Genomic DNA, 22,177 nt, shown 5'->3' with positions numbered 1-22,177 from the left:
TTGTAATCTGCGTTTAGAGAAATAACTCTACAAGCTAAACCCAATTGATTTTAAAAGGATGGGTTTGTGCCTTTCATTGGGCTCTTTACTTACCTTCTTACTTAACTTATGCATCTACTCATCATCATCTTATATTGGGTTCAAAATCTCATTTGAGGAATTTGATCACAGAGCCCTGCATCTGTTATCATGCAGATTTTGGACACCTACAGGAATAATTCTGAGCTCATATTAAAAAGTAAAGTCTCTTTCAGGACAGGCTCAATCCCCGTTGCCTTTGTTGGGAGTCCATCCAGGTAATTTTCTTGGAACGAGAGAGAAATGATTTGCTGGTGGATTCCAATATATGCTGCTCTGACTTATACTGCCGAAAAGGGAGCTTGCTTGCAGTAAGAATTACAACATCTTTATGTTGGTAGACTGGTTTTACAAGCACCAGTAGCAAGCACTTCTGTATTTTGCATTAGTTTGGAAACTTTTTCCTATCCCAATAATTGCCATCAAACTTAAAACAAGTGTTGAAATGTGGAGAATCTTCATAACAACTTAAAGACTCTAAACTGTTGTTCGTGTGTTTGAGTAAGTGATTGATTTACAAGGATTTACACTTAACTCGATCAAAAAGAGCTGCTCTTCAGTTTTTGGGGACTTATATTTTTGCAATATGTCTTGGCATGCAGGGTTTCCTAGTGGTCCCAGATCCAAAAACTAATTAAATCCAACCTTGCTTGGTTTGTTGAGATCAGCCAAAGTTGGCTAAGCATATTGAGAGTCTAGCACAGAGGACTGTACTTGTTCTAAAGCTAATAAGCATATACAGTATGTTCTTCAGGTTTCGGTAATGACTATGCAGACGTCCAGGAAAGAATGGAGCGGGACTAATCTAGAGACATGTGGAGTGAGTGGGTTACCTTAATCAAAAGCCAAGAAGATACTTAATTGGTCTCTCAAGAGGGCTGAGATCCAGAGTAACAGGAGTAAGGTGTCCAATCAGACTCAAGTCACTGATTCTAAGAAGATCTTCGCTACACTTAGCTCACTAAGCAACCTCTCCATACAAGCGAAGAATGTTCACTTTTTTCAACATTTCCATCAACCCTTTTAGTTCCTAAGTTCCTACATATTCCAAGCATTAAAGCACCCGTGTCTAGTGGAGGAAAGGTTGGACAACCTCTGGGTGGCATGAAAGAGATGCAGGAAGCTCTAAGTCTGCTTGTCTATGGAGGTTCTCTGTCATCATGGTTGCCCCAAAGTTGCTTTTTTCAAAAAGCAACTGGACTTTGATTTTCCTTGAAGACATTTCACTTCTCATCCAAGAAGTTTCTTCAGTTCAGTTCAGAAAAAGCATCTTTGGGACAACCATGACCTGGATGATTGAGAAGCTCCATAGATGTTTACACCTATTTAATCTCACCTTGGCTACACATTGATATTGTCCCACAGCCATACCAGAAAATCCCTTTTGGTAAAGAGTCCATCTTTGTGATATGAATGTGCCAGAAATCCTGGCCATAATTTCTTCCATTGGCCATCTAGGATAACGCTTGACATCCATCGTTCTTAGAATTCCATCCCATTGTGAGCTGGATACTCCATGCCAATATTTCTCCACCTCAGCAACTCTACGAGGTGTGGACTTCAACTCCCAGAGATCCTCAGCCGACAGACTATGGAATTCTGGGAGTTGAAGTCTACACCTCTTAAAGTCCCTGAAGTTGAAACGACTGGAGATGACTGGCCTACGTCTCCTCTTGCAGGATGAGAATTATGAAGGGATTCACTAAATTCTTATCAGTTCCTGTATCGGAACAAAAAATATTATTTTTATCTCAATGCGGTTGATTTTTTTGTTACCAGTTCTCTTTTATTCCCTAACTTTATAGACTTTTTTTTCCTGTTCAGGCTTTTATTTTTGTGTTTTATTTTATTATCATGTTCATTTTTGCTTATATCTTATTTGTGTTTTACTTTACCCTTTTTCCCTTTATTTGCATTTTTTTTCTTTTATCTTTTGGTCACAGACCATATTTACTACAAAATAAATAAAATATGATTAGAAAGTCTTGCACCTCTCTTAGCTACAATTCCAGAAAGCAGTGAAGTGTCAGGAATTACAATTTCTGTCAGGAAAGGAGTGCTTAGCCTTAGACAGAAGAGGAAAAAGGGACATACCCATAGATATCAATAGGTAAAGCAACTGTATATTCATAATATGGAAAAAAAAAAAAGTCCTGTAAACAAGACACGATTAAGCTGGGCAGCCTGCCTTATTCCATAGCATGCTTATGCTCTTATGCTTGTAATTGTCCAGGTCTCCCTCCCTCCCTCCCTCTCTTTCCCTCTTTCTCCCTTTTTTTTAAATGATTTTTTTTTTTTGCAGGTCCCCGTTTTCCCACTGGATCAATCACTCTGACACATAAATGGCATTTGCATTCCTCAGGTTTACAGAGCTGGGCCAGAACCGGTGGAATTAATTTTAAGTGGGTAGGAAACGAAAGTCATGGAATCTCAGAGGGTCCTTTGGAAAGCGCTGATTTAGATTGGGACTCTCTCCCGTAACCTCTCCTCCTTTGTGTGTCATGTCTTGCTTTCCATATAAAACCAGTCCTGACACCAATTAACAACTCCATGATGTCAACATCTGGTTTTTGTGGTCCCCTCTGGGTCTTCTTCCTTCAGTTCTTTTTTTAGAAGGCTCACACATTTGTGCCAAAATCCCAGCTTTTGGCCAGACTCATACATTTGCAGACTTTCATAAGGTGGGTGCACACACATACACACACACACACAGACACACTTCCTCGTGTGGTTCAGCCACAACCTATTGGAAGTTCTCTCTACAACCAACCAACCACTTTTCAACTTGGCTTCTGCCTGTGTTGGAACAAGTTGATGGCACCGCAGAACTGAGTTTCCCAGGGCAGAAATGTTCCCAGATTTTTGAGCTGGGTTCCAGCAACTATCAAAATATCAGACTTCCCACAAGCATCTTGAAACAAAAAAGGCATTATGAATCCCAGCAGCCAGCACATGTCATTGCCAATAGGTCATAGAGTTCACTCCTCACAATTATAGATCTGCAGCTCAGGTGACAGGCCTAGTTGACTTTCACTTAAGGAAGTTGAACGGGGTCAGGTTTAATGCCTCATAGGAGACCATCAGAAGATCCTAGGGCTGTATAGGGTCAAAGGGTTGGAGAACAGGCATCCCCAAAGAAGGCTGTAGCAAGCCAATTGGATACCATTGCCAAGAAACCAACAGGGTGGCCTCCATGAAGTCACCAGCCAAGGGGTTACCTTTAATGGTACATTTACGCAAAGGTATTCTCTCAAAACCAGCGGCTAAATAAGCTACTCTAATCGGATGGTGTTTTCTATAAAATAACACAGTACAAAGAGTGAATAGCTAAATAGGAATGTGAGTCAAGAGAACATTTCCTACTGTGAACATAACTGGGATCTAGAGTAGGGATCTCCAAACTTGGCAACATTAAGACTTGTTGCCAGCTCAGACAGCATGGCTGGCTGAGGAATTCTGGGAGTTGAAGTCCACAAGTCTTAAAGTTGCCATGCTTGGAAATTCCACATCTGGAAGATCCAGTTAGCAATAGATACCAATCTTCAAAAACATGTTCTTTTGTTTCTTCTATTATGTAGCCTAGTGGATTTTTTCCTTTTTATTTTAATTTATAAACTTAATTCTCTTTTTAATAATGCATACAGTATTTCTTATCTAAGATTTATCCTCCATTTATGTTGCTTAATGGAGCACTTTTTCCTGCCCGGATCACATTCATTTGAAAGATTGTACAAGTTCTCCAAAACTCAGGGCTGATTCTTAAAATTATATTTGTTCCTTGGCATGTAACATATCACTTTTTTGCATGTCAAAGTTGACTTCTGGTAACCGGGGAGCAAGATCTCTAATAGCAAGCAAATTGTAATAAGCCCTTATGTACCATTCTTTGAGACATCCAAAATATATGAAGAAAAATAAGTTTGATAGGACATTGTTTGAAATAAAATTCAGAGTAACAGAATAACAGTACTGGAAGGGACCTTGGAAGTCCTCTAGTCCAACCCCTGCTCAAGGAGGAGACCCTACCCCATTTCAGACAAATGGTCATCCAATCTCTTCTTAAGAACCTCCAGTGATGGAGCTTCCACGACTTTTGGAGGCAAGTGGTTCCACCAATTAACTGATCAGGGTTTAAAGAACAACAAACAAAGTTGGAAGTGACCTTGGAGTTCTTCTTGTCCAATCCCTGTTCATATTTCTCTTGAGCATGGATCTAAAGTTGCAGTGAAATGCCCCCAAAATTAACTAGAAATCGAGCAACACTTAAAGAAGGCTTAGAATAGTTCACAATTCAACAGGTAACAGATCTACCTCAACTCTTGGCGATTTAATGGATATATCTATGTAGTTTTCTTGATAGGAGTGTGGAAATGGCTTATTGCTGCTTTCTTCAAGAATTTCCCCCCCCAACTTTCCAGTCTAATTTAACGCCTCTGCTTGGCTTTCTGACATCAGCCAAAATCAATTAGGTATTGCCATATGCTGAGACTCAAAATAACTTGGTAAAGACTCAAGAGTTTTTACTTTTTCCATATCTGGCCTTCCTTCATCAGTTTTAATATATAAAGTGGGAAAGATAATCTCTCTTGGATTTGAATGTAATAGAATTCCAGTTGTATCTTTAGATCTGTTCCATGTTTCGTGATTCCTCATTATGTTTAAAAGGGATTTCCGTAAATGATTTGGGATTTCCTTGTTAAAATAAATATTTGCGGGTAAGCTCGATACTTAATATCAGGCTAATTTCAAATGTTAGTTTGGCATTTAAAAAACAAAACAAAAACCCTGGTCTGAATGAGTTTGAGTTAGTGAAGGCCCGAATAATGGAATTTGAATCCGTGCCCAGATGTCAAGAAATCAGCAATTAAGGGGTGTTCAGCATCTTAAAGATCAGCCAAACCACGTAAAGGATGCAGCCCAAATACTGAAGCCTGACTCCTGCTTCAAAGCATCCCAAAGCTTTAAATAACTCTAAAACAAGCTGAGTTTTTAGAGAAGGAGGAAAATGAGACCAAAAGGAAGTGATATGCTAATTTTAAATCTATCATAAAAATCCTCACGTATTGCTACTTTTCAGCCAAAACTTAACAACAGGCACATTATCTTCTTGTATCCAGTGTTATTACCCAAATTGAGAAATATAATTAGGGTTCTTGCAAGAATTATCCTGGAAGAAGAAGGAGGAGGAGGAGGAGGAGGAGGAGGAGGAGGAGGAGGAGGAGGAGGAGGAGGAGGAGGAGAAGAAGAAGAAGAAGAAGAAGAAGAAGAAGAAGAAGAAGAAGAAGAAGAAGAAGAAGAAGAAGAAGAAGTAGTAGTAGTAGTAGTAGTAGTAGTAGTCAACCCAAGGGCAAGAATCCTATAAGTATAACTGGCTGCCCAATCTTTGTTTGAAAACTTTGTGATGGAGCACCTGTGAGTGTTCCACATTAATAGCTCTCACAGTCAGGAAATTCTTCCTTATTTTGAATTTGGACCTCTCTCTACTTCCCATGGGCAGCACAGAGAATAAATCTACACTCTCTTCTCTGTGACAGCCCTTCAATTATCTGAACATTGCTCTCATATCTCCTCATCAATCTTGGTCACCCTTGAACATCTTTTCCGCTCTTCTCTTGCCATGAAGTTTTAATAAATGTTCAGAATCCTTGGCAGAGAAAGATCATCATCTAATAATAATTAAAGTGCTGGGCCTCCCACTTTTTCCTGCCCTCAAAGTAATTTTTGGTTTTGCCCTTGTGCTGCTCTGGTGCCAAACCAAGACTGAGGAGGCAGATATACGATATATTTTTTCTGAAAATTCACATGAAATAATCAAGTTCCTTTCAGGAAGAAGATCACCTATTTTTAAACCTAGTATTTATTATGGCTATGAATGCCTTGAAAAATGATTCCAAAGACGTGTTTTGGATCGTACACGAACAGAACTCTGCTACTCATTAAAGTAGCCCAACATTTTCAGGATTCTGCTTAAACCTCTAAAAAGGGTAACGTTTCTTCTGATTTCATTTCCACATCAGGAAGCAGCATCTGTGGGACGTGGAACACATCGCAAAAGTCCAAAAATCACACAATTGAGGCTGTCTTTGTGTGTGTGTGTGTGTGTGTGTGTGTGTGTGTGTGTGTGAATCTAAAGAGGGGAGGGAAACCATGGTTCTTTCATGACTTGTGGACTTCAACTCCCAGAATTCCTGAGCCAGCCATGCTTGGGAGGGGGGGAATTCTGGGAGTTGAAGTCCATATGTCGTATATGGGGATGGTTCCCCACCTCTGGTCTAAAGGAACAGGATTTTGTTTATGTGGCTGTAACCACGCATCCTTCACCAACCTTCAAGGCAACTGTTTTATTTCTAACAAAGCCACTGCATTTTTAAAATATCTCTTCTGAGCTTAACCGTTCCTTGCCCTGTTTGACTTTGCATGCTGGTGTAGCACAGCAATAAATATTCGGTTTGACTTTATTCTCTGTAACTATTGCTTCCTTGTGAAGTAAATATTGTTTTTCTCTCGTCCTCATTTTAGTCACTCTCTGATATGCATTTTTCCCCTCATCCATGGCCTTTCCACTTCCTGAGGCCACCAAGAGTCCTTCTTCAGACTTCCTATTGGCATAATTTCACACCCATCTCTGGCACTTTGTAACTTAATTCTTTTCACTTCCAAAAACTTTCCATATCTTCTTCCCTTATGCGTGCTTGCTATTCATTCTGTTGAGAGATTGCATTGTCTTCTCACATAATTCTCTTCCTGCAGTCATTGTTCCTTTCCTTTCCTTTCCTTTCCTTTCCTTTCCTTTCCTTTCCTTTCCTTTCCTTTCCTTTCCTTTCCTTTCCTTTCCTTTCCTTTCCTTTCCTTTCCTTCCCTTCCCTTCCCTTTCCCTTTCCCTTCCCTTCCTTTCTTTTTCCCTTCCCTTCCCTCCCCTTGCCTTCACGTATGCTACAATTTTATTGCTTTTGCAAAAGGAAAGGAAAGGGAGAAAGACTACAATAAACTGGTGATGTTTTAGAACTACTTTAATCCCCCCCAAAGCACTGGCCCTTTCTTTTAAAACCCTACAGTAGCTACCGCTAAGAGTTTTTGTTTATTTTTCAATAGTGCAGGATATATCGTTTCCTTCTATCTGCCTCATTGGGAACTTCTGTACCTCTGATTCCTTATGAGGGGCAGATTGGAGATTTGTGGTCTTCTGCATGTTGAATTTGGCTTTCTTACTTTTTCTGAGCGGTAGCCAAGCTGCTGTCATTGACCGTAATTTATGAATTCTTACCGGCAGAAGTCGAGGTCATTTTTTTGCAACAGGTTTATTTTTTTCCCCAATGCTGCTTGTTAGAAGATAACTCAAAAATCTGTCTTAGGTTTTGCTTCTTTAATGTCACAACAGCCCAGTGCATTTATCTTTTGCTTTCTTCTATGCATATATAATGTGGCATTTGATGTGATGTTCTGTTTTTTTCAGCGCCCAAATACAGTGTAGTGACTGAGTAAAGAAGGACTGGGGGAGACAGGATAGCAGTCTTCCAATATTTATGGGGCTGCCCCAAAGAAGAAGGAGTCAGCCTGTTCTCCAAAGCACCAGAAGGCAGGACAAGAAGCAACGGATGGAAACCAATCAAGGAGAGAAGCAACCTGGAACTAAGGAGAAACTTCCTGACAGTGAGGACAATTAGTCAGTGGAACTGCTTGCCTCCAGAAGTTGTGGATGCTCCAACACTGAAGGTTTTTAAGAAGAGACTGGACAGCCACTTATCTGAAATGGTACAAAGGTCTCCTGCTTGAACAGGGGGCTGGACTAGAACATCTCCAAGGTCCTTTCCAGCTTTATTCTGATTGGTCCTTCTTTAATTTTTGCAATAATGTGCTCAGATGTGTTCCTTGGTTAAGGCAGAAAAATAGTTTTCTGTTATAAACCTCAATCTCATTTGTTGACAAAAATGACACTTGCTTATTAGATCTTTTGGCAATGATATACACAGGTTGATGTTTACAAATGAACCAATTGGTACAACTGAACTGATACAAATTTTCCTAGGTACCATAATTTTTTTTTTTTAAGAAAAGGACACATCTGCTCTTTGTCCATAATAAAAATTTCTAATATTTAAAAAGTACTTACATTATTACCAGATTTTAATCTTTGACCAAAAACTATAAGACATGTAGCATTGAATTCTCTTTTCCCAGTCCTCTAAGTTCACAGTTTTATTTATCTGTATTGTGGGTTTTAGACTCTATCACATCCCTTGTGAGGTTTTTTCCCCCTGAACTTGTAGCATTCCTTTCTTTTCTTTCTAACATATTTATTCTGCCTACAAACCTTTCACTCAAATTTGAGTTGTATAAAATACACGGCTAAAATGTTAATCTGGGGTTGTTGCTTTCATTTGTACTTTCTCATTACAAATCTGGATAGCCTAATTCGGGTATGAGGGAAAGAAAAGCTGATACCATTGAAAAAATTGAGAAATATGCTTTTCATTTTCAAAATTCTTACATAAGCATTCTGTCCTTCAGAAGATATATTGTTGTAATGCAGGAATTAGAAATCTTTACCATGAATTCTAATTATCTAGAGACATACCTAACGCCATAATTGACCAATATCTCACAGTACAATCTTCTTTTCTTTAATGCAAATGAAGAAAAACAGATGGGAAGAAAAATGTAACAAGCCAGCTCAGTTTGCCAGAGGAGGATCACAATAAAGATTCTAAGGAGGGTTTGCAACAATTTCAAAGAATACCAGATTTAACAAATGCCTGGGCTAGATCAGTTGCAGCTGCATGTCCATTTTGTGTGAAATCACTTTATTACAGGACTGTAATGACTTTTCAAATATTTGCTCTTCAAAACGAAAGGAGAATTGCTTCTTGGTTTCATTTCTGCTTTCTTGCTCTGTGTGAAAAATTTGGAATTGCTTTTCAAACAATTTGTATTTCCAGCAATAGAAAACAAAGACGGGGAAGCAAAAACCACATTCCTGAGAAAGTAGGAAAAATGTTGGATTCCTAGCAAGTGCCGATTCTGAACCCAAAAGATGTTTTAAACAGAATGGGGTTAAAAACGGTAGAACCTAACTTTATAAAAATTGAAGGGCATGTGGTGTGTTCAAAAAATATGAGAGGAAATTTATGAAGCTTCTGAAATGTTCAAGTTACTCACTATTTCCAAGTGACATTGTGTACAGTTCTACAATGTTGTCAGTGGCATGTGGCAATGTTGTCAGTGGAGAAACAGGCTTCGACTCAACCCTTCCAAGACCGAGTGGCTGTGGCTGCCGGCGTCCCGGTATAGCCAGCTGACGCCATCGCTGGTTATTGGGGGCGAATCACTGGCCCCTACGGAAAGGGCCCGCAACTTGGGCGTCCTCCTGGATGCACGGCTGTTCTTAGAAGGGCATATGACGGCCGTGGCCAGGGGGGCTTTTTATCAGGTTCTCCTGATATGCCAGTTGCGCCCCTTTCTGGATCGGGACTCCCTACGCACAGTCACTCAAGCACTCGTCACTTCTCGTCTGGACTATTGTAACGCTCTCTACATGGGGCTCCCCTTGGGGTACACCCGGAGGCTCCAACTGGTGCAGAATGCGGCTGCGCGGGGGATTATGGGAGCGATGGGGCGCTCCCATGTGACTCCTCTCCTGCGCGAACTGCATTGGCTTCCGGTGGACTTCCGGGTGCGCTTCAAGGTGTTGGTGATCACCTTTAAAGCGCTCCATGGCTTAGGGCCAGGGTACTTACGGGACCGCCTTCTGCCACCAATAGCCTCCCACCGGCCGGTTCGCTCCCACAGAGAGGGCCTCCTCAGGGTGCCGTCGGCTAGACAATGCCGGCTGGCGACCCCCAGGAGGAGAGCCTTCTCTGTGGTGGCACCTACCCTTTGGAACAATCTACCCCCAGAGATACGAGTGATCTCCGACCTCCGGACCTTTCGTTGGGCCCTAAAAACTCATCTCTTTCAGTTAGCCGGTCTCTCTTGATTTTATGATTTTATGGTTGATTTTAAATTTTGATATGGATTTTAAATTGATAAATTTTAAACTATGGGCCAAATTTAATTATTTTAAATCTATTTTTAATCGTACTTTATGTATAAATGTTTTATTTTGGCTGTTCACCGCCCTGAGTCCGAAAGGAGAAGGGCGGTATAGAAATTTGAATAATAAATAAATAAATAAATAAAATGTGTTATGTCATCACTGCATCCTGTTTGATTAATCATGGCAATAGATGTTTAAGATACACAGCCTGTAGAGACTTCAGCATTTCTGCTGGATGTCTGAATGTTAGTCTGGGTCAGATGGGAATCCACTCAAAAGTCAATGATTTGGTTTCAACTTTTTGAGTTATAGCAACCATAATGATGGTGCCAATCCAAAGATTTGCACTTTTAGAATGATTTAATAGCATAAAAGAATAACAGAGTTGGAAGGGACCCTGGAGGTCTTCTAGTCCAACCATCTACTCAGGCAGGAAACCCTCTACCATTCCAGACAAGTGACTGTCCAGACTCTTCTTAAAAACCTCCAGTGATGGAGCACCCACAACTTCCAGAGGCAAGCTGTTCCACTGATTAATTGTTCTCACTGTTGGGAATTTTCTCCTTAGTTCTAGGTTGCTTCTCTCCTTGATGAGTTTCCATCTGTTGCTTCTTGTCCTGCCTTGCAAAGAATAAGCCTTCTTTGCTTGTTCTGCATTCCAAAGATGCTTTGGAAGTAGGGGTAGTGTTAGCGCCTCCCCCCCAAGCATTGCCACCCTAAATTAGTGCCTGCCCAAGCTTACTAAAGCCAGCCTTGGCTATGGGTCACTTGAACTGGTTTCTGAGCAACAGAGAAACACTTGAAATAGCTAAATGAATAATCCTGTAAATAATCCCATCCTGCACAGTAACCCCATTGCTCTGTAGCTTGATATGCATCAAATACAGCCTATAATTCTCATTTCAGACTCAAGGAAAAAGGCATGTCTCTTGTTAATTTATAATCTAATCTTATCGAAATTGTCATCAAATCTAATGGTGCCCATATTATTTTCCAAAATAGGTGTTGCAAAACTCACTTCGGGTTAATTCCAGATCCCACACTTTACAAGGTGAGTAGTTTTAATTATGTTTGACAACTTGTTTTTTTTTTGCTGATGGAAAATCTGGGCGAATTAGGCAGCAACCCACCCAAAGATCTTAAGTTGATATAAACTGCACAAGGTTGAACATGTTTTTCACTACCCACTTGCTGCAGGAGCAATTTTGGCCATCAAGTATTACACAGTACCTAGGCAATGTAACACATGCACACCAAGATAGTAGTTCTCTTAAGGGATTTACTAATTTTGGAATGTAATTTCTAAGCAGCGTCAAGATATTGGAATGTACAACATGAAATTCAACATTTGCTTCATGAACATCATCTTCATCATTTGTACTTTTCATTAAAAGGGGGGACATATTTCTTGATGTGCACAACTATAACAACCTTAACCTTAACACATTTTTGTTCAAATCTTTCCCTTTGTACAGTTTATTTATGTGGGGTGGTTAAGAGGGTGTATTTGAACAGCACTACATGACAAAATTCGGGGGAAATAGGGAAATTTACAATACAGCTTTCTTGTACTGGCATTTTCCCCTTTGGACTTGATCCACAAATTCTTCTCATGCACAGGGACAACGAATTTGCAGTTACCCTGGTTGGTAGCTCCAAGTCAAATACTTGAGTAGATCGTTCCTTATCAAAAATTTCTGGATTGTCAGCCATGATACAACAGTATAAATTTTCTGTGAATGAACTTAGTATGCCATTCTCTGCAGCTCATCAAATAATATCAGCTATGTGTGGCACAGTGATTAGAGTGCAGTATTGCAGGCAAACTCTGCCCACAGCCAGGAAGTTCGATCCTGACCAGCTCCAGGTTGTCTCAGCGTTCCATCCTTCTGAGGTCGGTAAAATGAGGACCCAGATTATTGGGGACAAGAGGCTGACTCTGGAAACCGCTTAGAGAGAGCTGCAAAGCACTGTGAAGCGGCATATAAGTCTAAGTGCTATTGCTATTGCTATAATGTTCAACTCTTGGGCCCCTGTTCACATGTACATTAGTCTCCCTCAAGAATGTCTTGATTCCTGGTGACTTTAAGGGTACATCTTCCACATCCTTCTTTAAAAAACATAACAATGTCTATTTTTTGTTCTTCTTCCAATCGACCTGCTTCTGATCAATTTCTAGCATTCTTGTAGCATGACCTATAAATGGCTGAAATTTCAGATTCTGAGATGTTCTTTTGAGGCAGCTTTTAAGGCAGATAATACAATGGTAAAGAAATCCCCAGGTGCCTGAGATTAGCTGCCAAACTGGTGCAGCTGCAGCACCTTTAACAGGTATAATAGGAAGGAAACAGAACTGCCCTTTGACCGGGCAAGTCTCCAAACGTTGCATTATTCTGGAAAGACTCTTGTCTCTCAAGGTGAGAAATGTCTAGCATGAAGAAAATTACACACCAAGGAAGAGCTCTGAATTTAATCAATTCTGGTTACCATTCCTAGATTAGTTTCTTTTATTTACAAGTGCCATTCTACAGATAATGCTTAAATATCATTATTTCTCCTTAAGATGACACATGTGTTCAAAAATACATAGGTATGCATTTGTATCCTCCTCCTCCTCCTCCTCTCCATTCATGTCACTGTTAACACTGGGACAAGACCTCAGCATTGCCCTTGCCTCCTTCCTAGGGCTGAGAGAAAGTGACTGGCCCAAGGTATCCCAGCTGATTTTCTGCCTAAGGCAGAACTAGAACTCATGATCTCCCAGTTTCTAGCCTGGTGCTGTGAAGAATCACCATCTTTACCCTGATTCTATTTCAGTTCCTTTTCCTTTTTAACTCCATGTTTAATTTTTGTGATTTTTTTTTAAAAAATATAAGCTTGTTTGATTCTAACAAGATAGATGGCATTGCTTGGGTATGATCCAAGGGGAACAGCATTTTCTCCTGCCAGGATCAAACACTTTAGCATTATCTGATCTGACATCTTTTTGTGGACCTGTGAAAACTTTTGTTATCTTCAGGAAAGAAAAGAAAACGCAGTCATTGTCAGCAGATGTTTTACTTAATTCCTCTTGATCAAAACCAGCACTAAGTTGGCTGTTCCTGAGAACTGGACATGAGTTTATATAAATATCAGCCAATCTCATCAGGTCAAATTAATGTATCCCCTGTTAGCTTAAGCCACACATTTGCTTTGGCAGTAACAATGCTCTCCTTCTTCCTGAGGATTCCTGAGGATTCAGTGCAGAGTAGTTTACTTTTAAGACACAGAAAAACAGAGAGGGAGAAATGGCTAAGCCTCCCACTTTAAACAGAATCTCTCAGCAGGATGTCCTACAGAAGTCCAAGAGACCTCGGAGCCAACACGTTTCGGATTGGGAAACAAAGAATGAAACATGAAGAATTGAAGATGGAGTAAGGCCTTTTCGATTTGGTGGAATTTACATCCATGTCAGGGATAACAATGAAGTTTAATGAACAAGAATATATATTTTATATCATATCCTTGTTGTTAGTGTCTGTTCTTTCTTAAAGTTCTTCCTCAGTTTGAGTTAAAAGGCTATCTACTGGTCTTTGAGCTGGTAGGAAACTTATCACCTTAGAAATTGCTCCTATAAAGGAGAATATTTGTAGCTCAGGGTTGAAATGAAGAGCCCTTAACACTCTCTGAATTTGCAGATGTTTCATTACCCAACTAGATACCGATGCATGGATGATGTTACCTAGTTTGGATAATGGGATATCTACAAGAAAACAACCAAGCTCAAGACTCCTCAAATCTGCTCCTTTCACTGGTGACCCCTATCCTCCATCACCATGAGGCTGACAGCAGATACTGTACAAGTCTTTGTCACGGTATACATTAAACTTGGGGATTTTATTATAAAAAATTTAATTTATATGCCGCCCTTCTCCGGAGACTCAGGGCGGCTTACAATACGTTAAGCAATAGCCTTCATCCTTTTGTATATTTATACAAAGTCAGCTTATTGCCCCCACAATCTGGGTCCTCATTTTACCCACCTTAGAAAGGATGGAAGGCTGAGTCAACCTTGAGCCTTGGCGAGATTCCAATTTACAGTAATTGCAGGCAGCTGGTGTTAATCACAATGCTTTTAGTCTACTGAGCCACCAGGCCCGTCAAAACTGGCTCTATCCAGTTTTCTTCCCCTTCTCCCTAAATAAATATTATCAGCCACCCATCTACTAATCCCGTTTGCAAACGGCCTGAGGTGGGCACTGGTGGATGTTGACAGATGACCAGAATGGCGAATTTCGCCATCTGTCAAAACTCACTTTGGTTTTTTTGGGGGGGAAGGATTTTACCATGGCAAAGGGAGTCCCACTACCAGATGAGGTCAGACTCCTTTGGGAGGCAGGTTTAATGCTAGTTTGCAATGCTATCCTGGATTAGGGCTAAACCTGGATTCAAAAGCATCCCAAACAACAGCTTTTGCTTAAAAGCAAAGAGGGAGAAAAGAGAAAACTTTCCAGGCTTGAATTGAAACAAGCCAGCTATTGAAATTTATTTTGCAGATATTTGTGGCCCCGTGCCAATCAAAACAGCAAATGGGGAAAACTATTTGGTAACCTTCAGATCATGCTGCTCTGCAGAGATTATTAGGAAATATCTCTGTCTGTCTGTCGTGCACACTCATGCCACACGTTGCTCAGTGTGTTATTACTTTGGGGATCCAATTTCATATAAGATTAGAATCGAAGAAGTTTCATATGATTTATTTCGGAATTAGCAAGGGCCTGTACAGATGAAATACCTGCCAGAGATACTGCACTGCAACCACCTAAGCTTTCGTGTCAATAGAATCTAGAGAGATCTTAGCTTGATCCAGAGATCCTCTATATTGTATATTGCCAAAGTCTTCAAACATATGTGGCAGTTTCCAAGCATGTCCATTCGAGGAGCTTTTAGGTTGCAATGTTCCTAGAATTATGTATTCCTACTGTTTTGCAAAAAAAGAACATGAATTCTGAGCTACAGTACTTGTCCCATTTTTGCCAACAACTCTGTCTGCTAATTTGGAGAGAGAGAGAGAGAGAGAGAGAGAGAGAGAGAGGGAGAGGGAGGGAGGGAGAGAAAGGAAGGGAGAGAGGGAGGGAAACAGAGACAGAGTAAGAGGGAAGGAGGGAGGGAGAGTGGGAGAGAGGGAGAGGGAGAGAGGGGGGAAGGAGGGAGAGAGAGAGAGAGAGAGAGAGGAACTTACTAAGCAAAGTCACTTACAAGCTTTCACGTCTGGAAAGAAAATTTTAGCTTGGATTTCCCCAAAGTCAGTCCAGCTACATACAGTAACTGCTATTCCACTCTGGCTCTCGCATACAACAGCAAAGCATGCCCTTGTTTGCATTGGCAAGGTGCAAATACAGACTACTGTATGTAGATTCATTTATTTAGTGTGTAGTATATCATACATGGACTAGCAATATATATTAACATTTCACCTAGACTACGTAGAAACACGATGCATTAGGTTAAGAGTTTCCTGCAAAATAGAGTATTCAATTATCCATTATAATGATGAACATTTTGCTGTTTTTTTTTTAATCTATTGTTGAGTATATTTGGGGGGCAGAATTCTCTGTTCAACCTAACCCTTTCACATAAATTATTTTGACCAAAATCAGCAAGGTGTGTTCTGTGCAACAATGGGAAAGAAATCTCAAAAGAGATTTTGAACCAGAGAGGTATATCTCAGCCAGTTCACATTTTGGCTTTCCATTTTTTCAGTGTGCTTAGTAAAAACACACATTACAGTTTAAATTGTAAAGGCAACCCTGAAATCTTCCTGATTATTTAAATAAAAAAGCCAAAAGAGGTTCTGCATTCAGATATCACGGTTACATTTCCACAGTTCACCTTAATAGTCTCTTACAATGTAATATTTTATCATATTTGTTGTCTCATTTATTTTAATATTCTTCAAAATTCAAACTGATTTAATACAGATATTCTATTTCAGATAGTTCTTTGCTTATCTTTGCCATAAGCTAAGTAAATAAATAAATTTGCTTACCTTATAACGACGGAGGGAAATTCTAAAACTGTTTTCTGCACATCAAAATATGCCCCAGCTATTATTCATAAATCCATTTATTGTACCAAATGGCCTTTCTCCATTGACACCTCTTCACCATCAAAAAGAGAGATATGAGTCAATTGTATTATTACTATGAATAGTATCGCTATTTTCAGACTTCTTTACACATGCAGTATTTACTAATACTTTCCAAATATCTAGGGCAATGTATATTCAAGGTGCTATCTTTACTTTCACAAACTGGATAAAAAAAATTTACCAAGTGAAATTTCACAACTCACACTCTTTTTCCTTTAATAGAGAAATTGTAAATTTCCTATAGGTTTATTTTTGTGCATCTGGGGAGACCAAAACAGTTAAAATGAACCCCACAGTTCCTTGTGTGCATTTTTGAAGAAAATTTTTAACTAGATTTTTCCCCCATTCCTCCTGCTTAGCACAGCCTTGCCAGACATTCATCAAACCCCTGAACAGAATGAAATGCAACCCTAAATTAAATGAGAGAGAATCCACTCCGTTGCCCATGTTGGATATGTTTCAAATTTTCTTGAGTTTAGTCCTTGAATGAATTTCATTGCTCTTCTTAACAGGCAGAGACGATCAGCTCATCTGAAAAGTTTCAGTTTAGTTATATTAGTTATATAATTCATTATATTATATTTTCATTGATTGATACGGAAGACTCTATTCTTTTCTTTTCTTTTTTTAAGCAACAAAATGATCTAAAAATAAAGTCTTCCATAAATCAAGTTCATCAGTTTATGATGACTCCGTGGACATGACAATGAAAATCACAACGAAATTCTGGTGCAGTTTTGCTTCCTCCCCCTGGGATTCTTGCTTAATTTCCTTTTCAGATATTAACTGTTCTAATTTGCTTTGAAGTCTAAATCTAAAGTCACAGGAATGCAGTTCCAACATTTTCTCCAAAGGTTGTTGCTAAATTGTAATGTTCTATGAAACAGATGAAAACTAAAATAAGAATAAAAAATAAATAAAATCAGTTTGGAGTTAATTTTACTTATTCAATTTTGTTTTAATTAACCTCAACTTTAAACAGTTTCTACTTTTGGTTATATCCTAGTTTTTTAAATTGGTATCATTGTCAACAGGGGAAAACTAGATACAGACTTAGATCCAGCTAACTCATTAATCCTTGAGTGCCTTTGAGATAGCATTGGCTCCTCCGAAATTGTCTTCAGTCCAGGTTGTGGTCAATTAGAGCTGGCATGAGAGAATATTAAAGGGGTGGCATCTCCCACTAGATTCCTCTAATTCGAACTAATTCTGTCTTGGCACTTTGGGTGAGATCTTTATCTAGAGAATGCTTGGCTGTAGTGTAGCTCACGATTCTCTTCTCCAGCTCACCAACCGAGACAGCTTTGGTGTTTCGTTTGTTTGTTTGTTTTTCCTTCTTCAGTGACATGTTTTGACTACCAGGGCAGCTTTGATGGTGGCTCTTCTGGCAAAACCCAAGGGACAGCCATTAAATAGAAGGCCCAATTTCTACCTCAGCCTAACCGCTTTCAGCTAAGACATCTTTGAATGAGGTTTCTTCATCTAGTTAGCTCCGTTTAGTACTGATGAAATCAATGCAGTTTAAATTCTAGGAATTTGATTTGATGCCAGCGATGCCCTGTTCTTCCATCACTCTGTAAGCAATTTCCACCATTTTACCACAAAGAACAGCTCTAGCTTGTAGGCTGTATTTTTCATTCCTTGCCATTCCACCGAGAATTAAGGGTTGCCGTGGAATTCTACTAACGTTTATTACACTCCTAACATTTCTAAAGACGTAATTTGCAAATGGATGCAGAAGAAGAGCTGAATTGCAGGCATCTCATTATGCCTTCCATTTTCTTAAAGGTTGCCTGATCAGCCGGCTTTGTTTATTGTGAAAAATTACCAACATTAAACAGGGAAATCGGTTAATATGATTGCAATTAAGCGACAGCTGCTCAGAAGGGAAGAGCCACTGAAGCTGGGCTACCATATGGTCTGCAGAGTTCGCAGACGTGGGTCAGGTGACCGGCAAACATAGAAGGATAAAATAAATTCTAAGAAGACCTTCCACCCTTAGGTACCCCTGAGATGGGAGGCCCCCAAAAATGACATCTGTCTTCAGCGTTGGACTATTGTTTTTCCAAGGACTCCTTCTAAATGGATTTATTTTATCACACGCATTCCAGGGATGACCTAATGCTAGAACAAATATGAGAAGTTATGTGAGACCGTGGTTAGAAAATCTGGTTTTTAGAAAGAAGGGGAGGAAAGCAAATAAATGCATTGATACTTAAGCAGAAATGAAGCCGCAGAATCGCATAGCTTTGTCTTCCCCCCAAAAAAATTCACATTTGCAACATCCAGACTTCACTTGAATAATACAGTATATAGAGAGAAAAAGCCTGTAATCAGATGAATCATTTTGCCTGATGCACAAGAGCTCTCACTCCAGGCCCGAAGCAAAATAATAACACGTCTTCCTTCTTTCTCTATTATTGTCTTTAAAAGAATAAAAGTTAAGGGCCTGGTGGCTCAGCAGGCTGATAGCATTGTGATTAACACCAGCTGTCTGCAATTATTGTAAGTTTGAATCTCACCAGGCTCAAGGTTGACTCAGCCTTCCATCCCTTTCTATGGTAGGTAAATTGAGGACCCAGTTTGTGGGGGGCAATAAGCTGACTTTGTATAAATATACAGAAGTATGAAGGCTATTGCTTAACGCATTGTAAGCCGCCCCGAGTCTCCTGAGAAGGGCGGCATATAAATCAAAATAAAATAAAATAAAATAAAATAAATAGGCACCTGTCCGCTTTGAAAAAGAGGACTCAAAAGATGGTTATAATCCCTTTATTTTGGGCTTGGTGATTTATGTTTATGGTAAGAGATGAAGCACACCCAGCTGGATGATGAACAGATTCTCCCTGATGGCATCAAACAGGCTTGGAAAAGCAAGTCATCTATTTCCTAAAATAAGAGGTCACGTGACTTCATTCCAGCTTGGTGGATTGGGCCTTCTCTAACCTGGGACTGTGTCATTTTGTGATTGGCAGGGCCTCCTAGCTAATCCCAGTTTCATTATGGACCATTACAGGCTGCAAGGAGTTGACCCGTATAATGTTGGCTTGTTTTCTTCTCCGGGGGAGGGACTGTAGTGCTTCCTGTGGGGCTGTGGGACAGGACAGGCTTTTCATTGGCTGGCAGTCTTGTCTCTTTCCACTTAGTTCCTCCCCCTGACACCTTCACATGGTTGCCCTTCCCTTCCCAATGACCTCAAGAGTTGGGTAAAAAGGGAGTGAATGGTAGGAAGGAACCACTGTCAGAAATGACATGGCTAGGCCACTGTATTATTTTCCATGAGCGATGCAAAGATCTTTAATATGAAGTGGAAAACAAAGATATATTCTCTACCAGGGGTTCTCCCCAAGATAGCTGAAATCTACGCAAGTTCCTGTGACAAATGGATTCTTCTGCTTCAGATTGTAAACATGCAAAAATAAGTCTAGGGGTTGAGTTCTAAGCTTTGTCTCCCCCCCCCCACTCTCTCTAAAATACTGAATTATACAATTTACTTCTCTTAATATCTTTAATTGGACGTATAAGGCATCTCTGAAGGGTTGCAAATCACTGCAATAGAACTGTCCTTGGACCTGGCTAGATCCAGCTGCATGAAAAGGATGACCTTTGGAAGGCCTGGACTTCAGATCTAAGACATGGAATAAACAAATGTGCTATAAATCATCAACATATTCCACAAGCTTCTTGGACTTCTTATAGTCTTTCATATTCACTCTGGAAAGGTTAGGGAATTCTTGAAACGGATGAAAAATGGCAATTATTGTGATCTTTGGGGATCATCACCGCAATACTTTCCTACCCCTGCCTCTTAAATTTGGAGGAATCTTCAGCAAAATGACAATATTGGAGTCTGACCTGCTGCTTCTGTGGATGTTGGTTTCTGCTGGTCCATGCAATAGCAATGGAGCCCACATACCTTCAACGCCATGATTCTATACATTAATATAAATTTGTTAAGCCCTTAGCAGACAAATAGACCTCTGTTGCTTTAAAAGGAACAAGAAAAATTGTAGGAAAGCGCCCTCAGTTTTACAATATTGTCGAGAACGTCTCCGTGGCCTCCAGAAGACAGAGGCTTCTACAGCTGCACAAAGGTTGAGACACCCTTGCAGTAAATTCTGCCGAAAGAGAAGACTGATTTTGAGCCTACAGCACTGACAAGAGTTTCTTTCCTCTATTTGGGCATGAGTTGAATGACATGCAAGCATGCTGCACTCATCTATTAAACCCATAGTGTCCTTTCCCTAAATCAACACTTCCCTTAATCAGATTGGCAAAACAACAGGAGATTAATATCTACCAGATGCGTATCAGACACAACAAGGAAAGACCTGGAAAGAAGAGCCTGGCAGAGAACCGTCCAAGTTTTTGCCTTTTGTCAGAGTAATAAAATAAACTCATTTAAGTACCTGATTTATAAGTTCAATTTAGTGCTAGAACAAACTGTATAGTCTAACAGAATTTAGTGACCACACAGAGAGATGCTTGAGAAGCTCAAATAATGCTCAGTCCGGTCCATAATGACCACAATTGGGGTGCAAGTATTTCAGAGATACGATTGTGTTGTAAAGTTTCTGCTTTTAATTTTAGGAAATAAAAAGAAGAGGATGTAATCACATTCAATCAAAATATGAAGGAGACATTTTATTGCAACAGGCTTTGAGTCCAACACCCAGTAACTGATTAGTTACTGCATCAGTCATGTGCGTATACATTTCCTTGTTTTATGTATCTTTTGCTTGGAATTGCCTAAATTCATATGACTGAAGCAGCACTCAGGATCTGGAAAATAAATAAAAACAATAAACAAATGCACAAATAATGTAGCAAATCCAATTTTATTGTGCAGAGGACAGCCCACCATATGGAATGGAGTTTGGGTTTCTTCCAGCTTAAGGTTTGAACTTCTAACTTTATGATTTGTTAGAACATGATTTGAAAAGAAGGGGGAGATTGACATAAGCCACTCTAACATTTCAAAGGAATGATGCAGATCATGACTGAGAAGAATGAGATCTGAACCCAGAAGCATGAAGGTTAGAACACAGAACATAGAACAACAGAGTTGGAAGGGACCTTGAAGGCCTTCTAGTCCAACCCCCTACTCTGGCAGAAAACCCTATGCCATTTCAGACAGGTGGCTGTCCAGTCTCTTCTTAAAAACCTCCAGTGATGAAGCAGCCACAACTTCTGGAGGCAACTTCTGTTCCTCTGGTTAACTGTCCTCACTTTGGCGAAATTTCTCCTTGGTTCTAGATTTTCTTTGATTAGTTTCCACCCATTGCTTCTTGTCCTGCCTCCAGGTGCTTTGGAGATTAGATTGACCCCCTCTTCTTTGTGGCAGCCCCTGAGATATTGCTAGATAGACTGCTATCCTGTCACCCCTGGTCCTTCTTTTCACTAGATTAGTGAAATGGTTTCTGTTGCCTTGTTTTCATACCAGTATTTCCATGATCTGAGCAAGCTTCTTTGGTTTTTCCAGTATCATCACATTTTGTGGCTGCTGAGGTGTGGTGTAGGCAATCAAGTTCTTCAGTTTTTGAGCCAGACAAAGGTAGGCGTCAAGTTTACCCAGCTGTGTTTTGATTCCCAAAATCCTTATCTGCAATCTAGCGAGAGATGGAAGTGCTTTGTTTATCACGTTTAGGCTCTCTAATTCAGTGGTATTTTGAAACAGCCTCTTCCTCTGCATCTAATTGATCTGATTCATCACCCACTTCACAATGTCTTATTACACTTCTCGTAGTCTAAAAATAACTGCACATCTGTTCCCTTTGAAGATCTGGTGCAAATATTGAGTTGTGGGAGGGCTAGGAATTCTCTGGCACACGAGACCGGATCAGGCCTGGAAATCCTTCTCTTGCATTTGTTAAGACTTGAAGGAAACTCCTCCTCAAACCTGCCAAAGCTTTACCTGTCTCTGCACAGTGAATGTA

General features: G+C 40.0%; 1 long non-coding RNA gene across 3 annotated transcripts in view; it reads right to left on the bottom strand.

The window, feature by feature from the left end:
* Positions 1-22,177, bottom strand: part of LOC148112965 (uncharacterized) — a 58,242-nt gene that overhangs the window by 3,879 nt on the left and 32,186 nt on the right. For all 3 annotated transcript variants that reach the window (XR_015729031.1, XR_015729032.1, XR_015729033.1), the window contains one exon: positions 16,140-16,251. This is a non-coding gene — a long non-coding RNA (uncharacterized LOC148112965). The remainder of the gene's footprint in view (positions 1-16,139; positions 16,252-22,177) is intronic.

The sequence above is a fragment of the Pantherophis guttatus genome, chromosome 7 (assembly GCF_059756535.1).
Source record: "Pantherophis guttatus breed Tessera chromosome 7, ASM5975653v1, whole genome shotgun sequence".
In the NCBI taxonomy this organism is placed as follows: domain Eukaryota; kingdom Metazoa; phylum Chordata; class Lepidosauria; order Squamata; family Colubridae; genus Pantherophis; species Pantherophis guttatus.
Note: the sequence above shows the minus strand (reverse complement) of the source record. Positions and strands in the feature narration are given on the sequence as shown.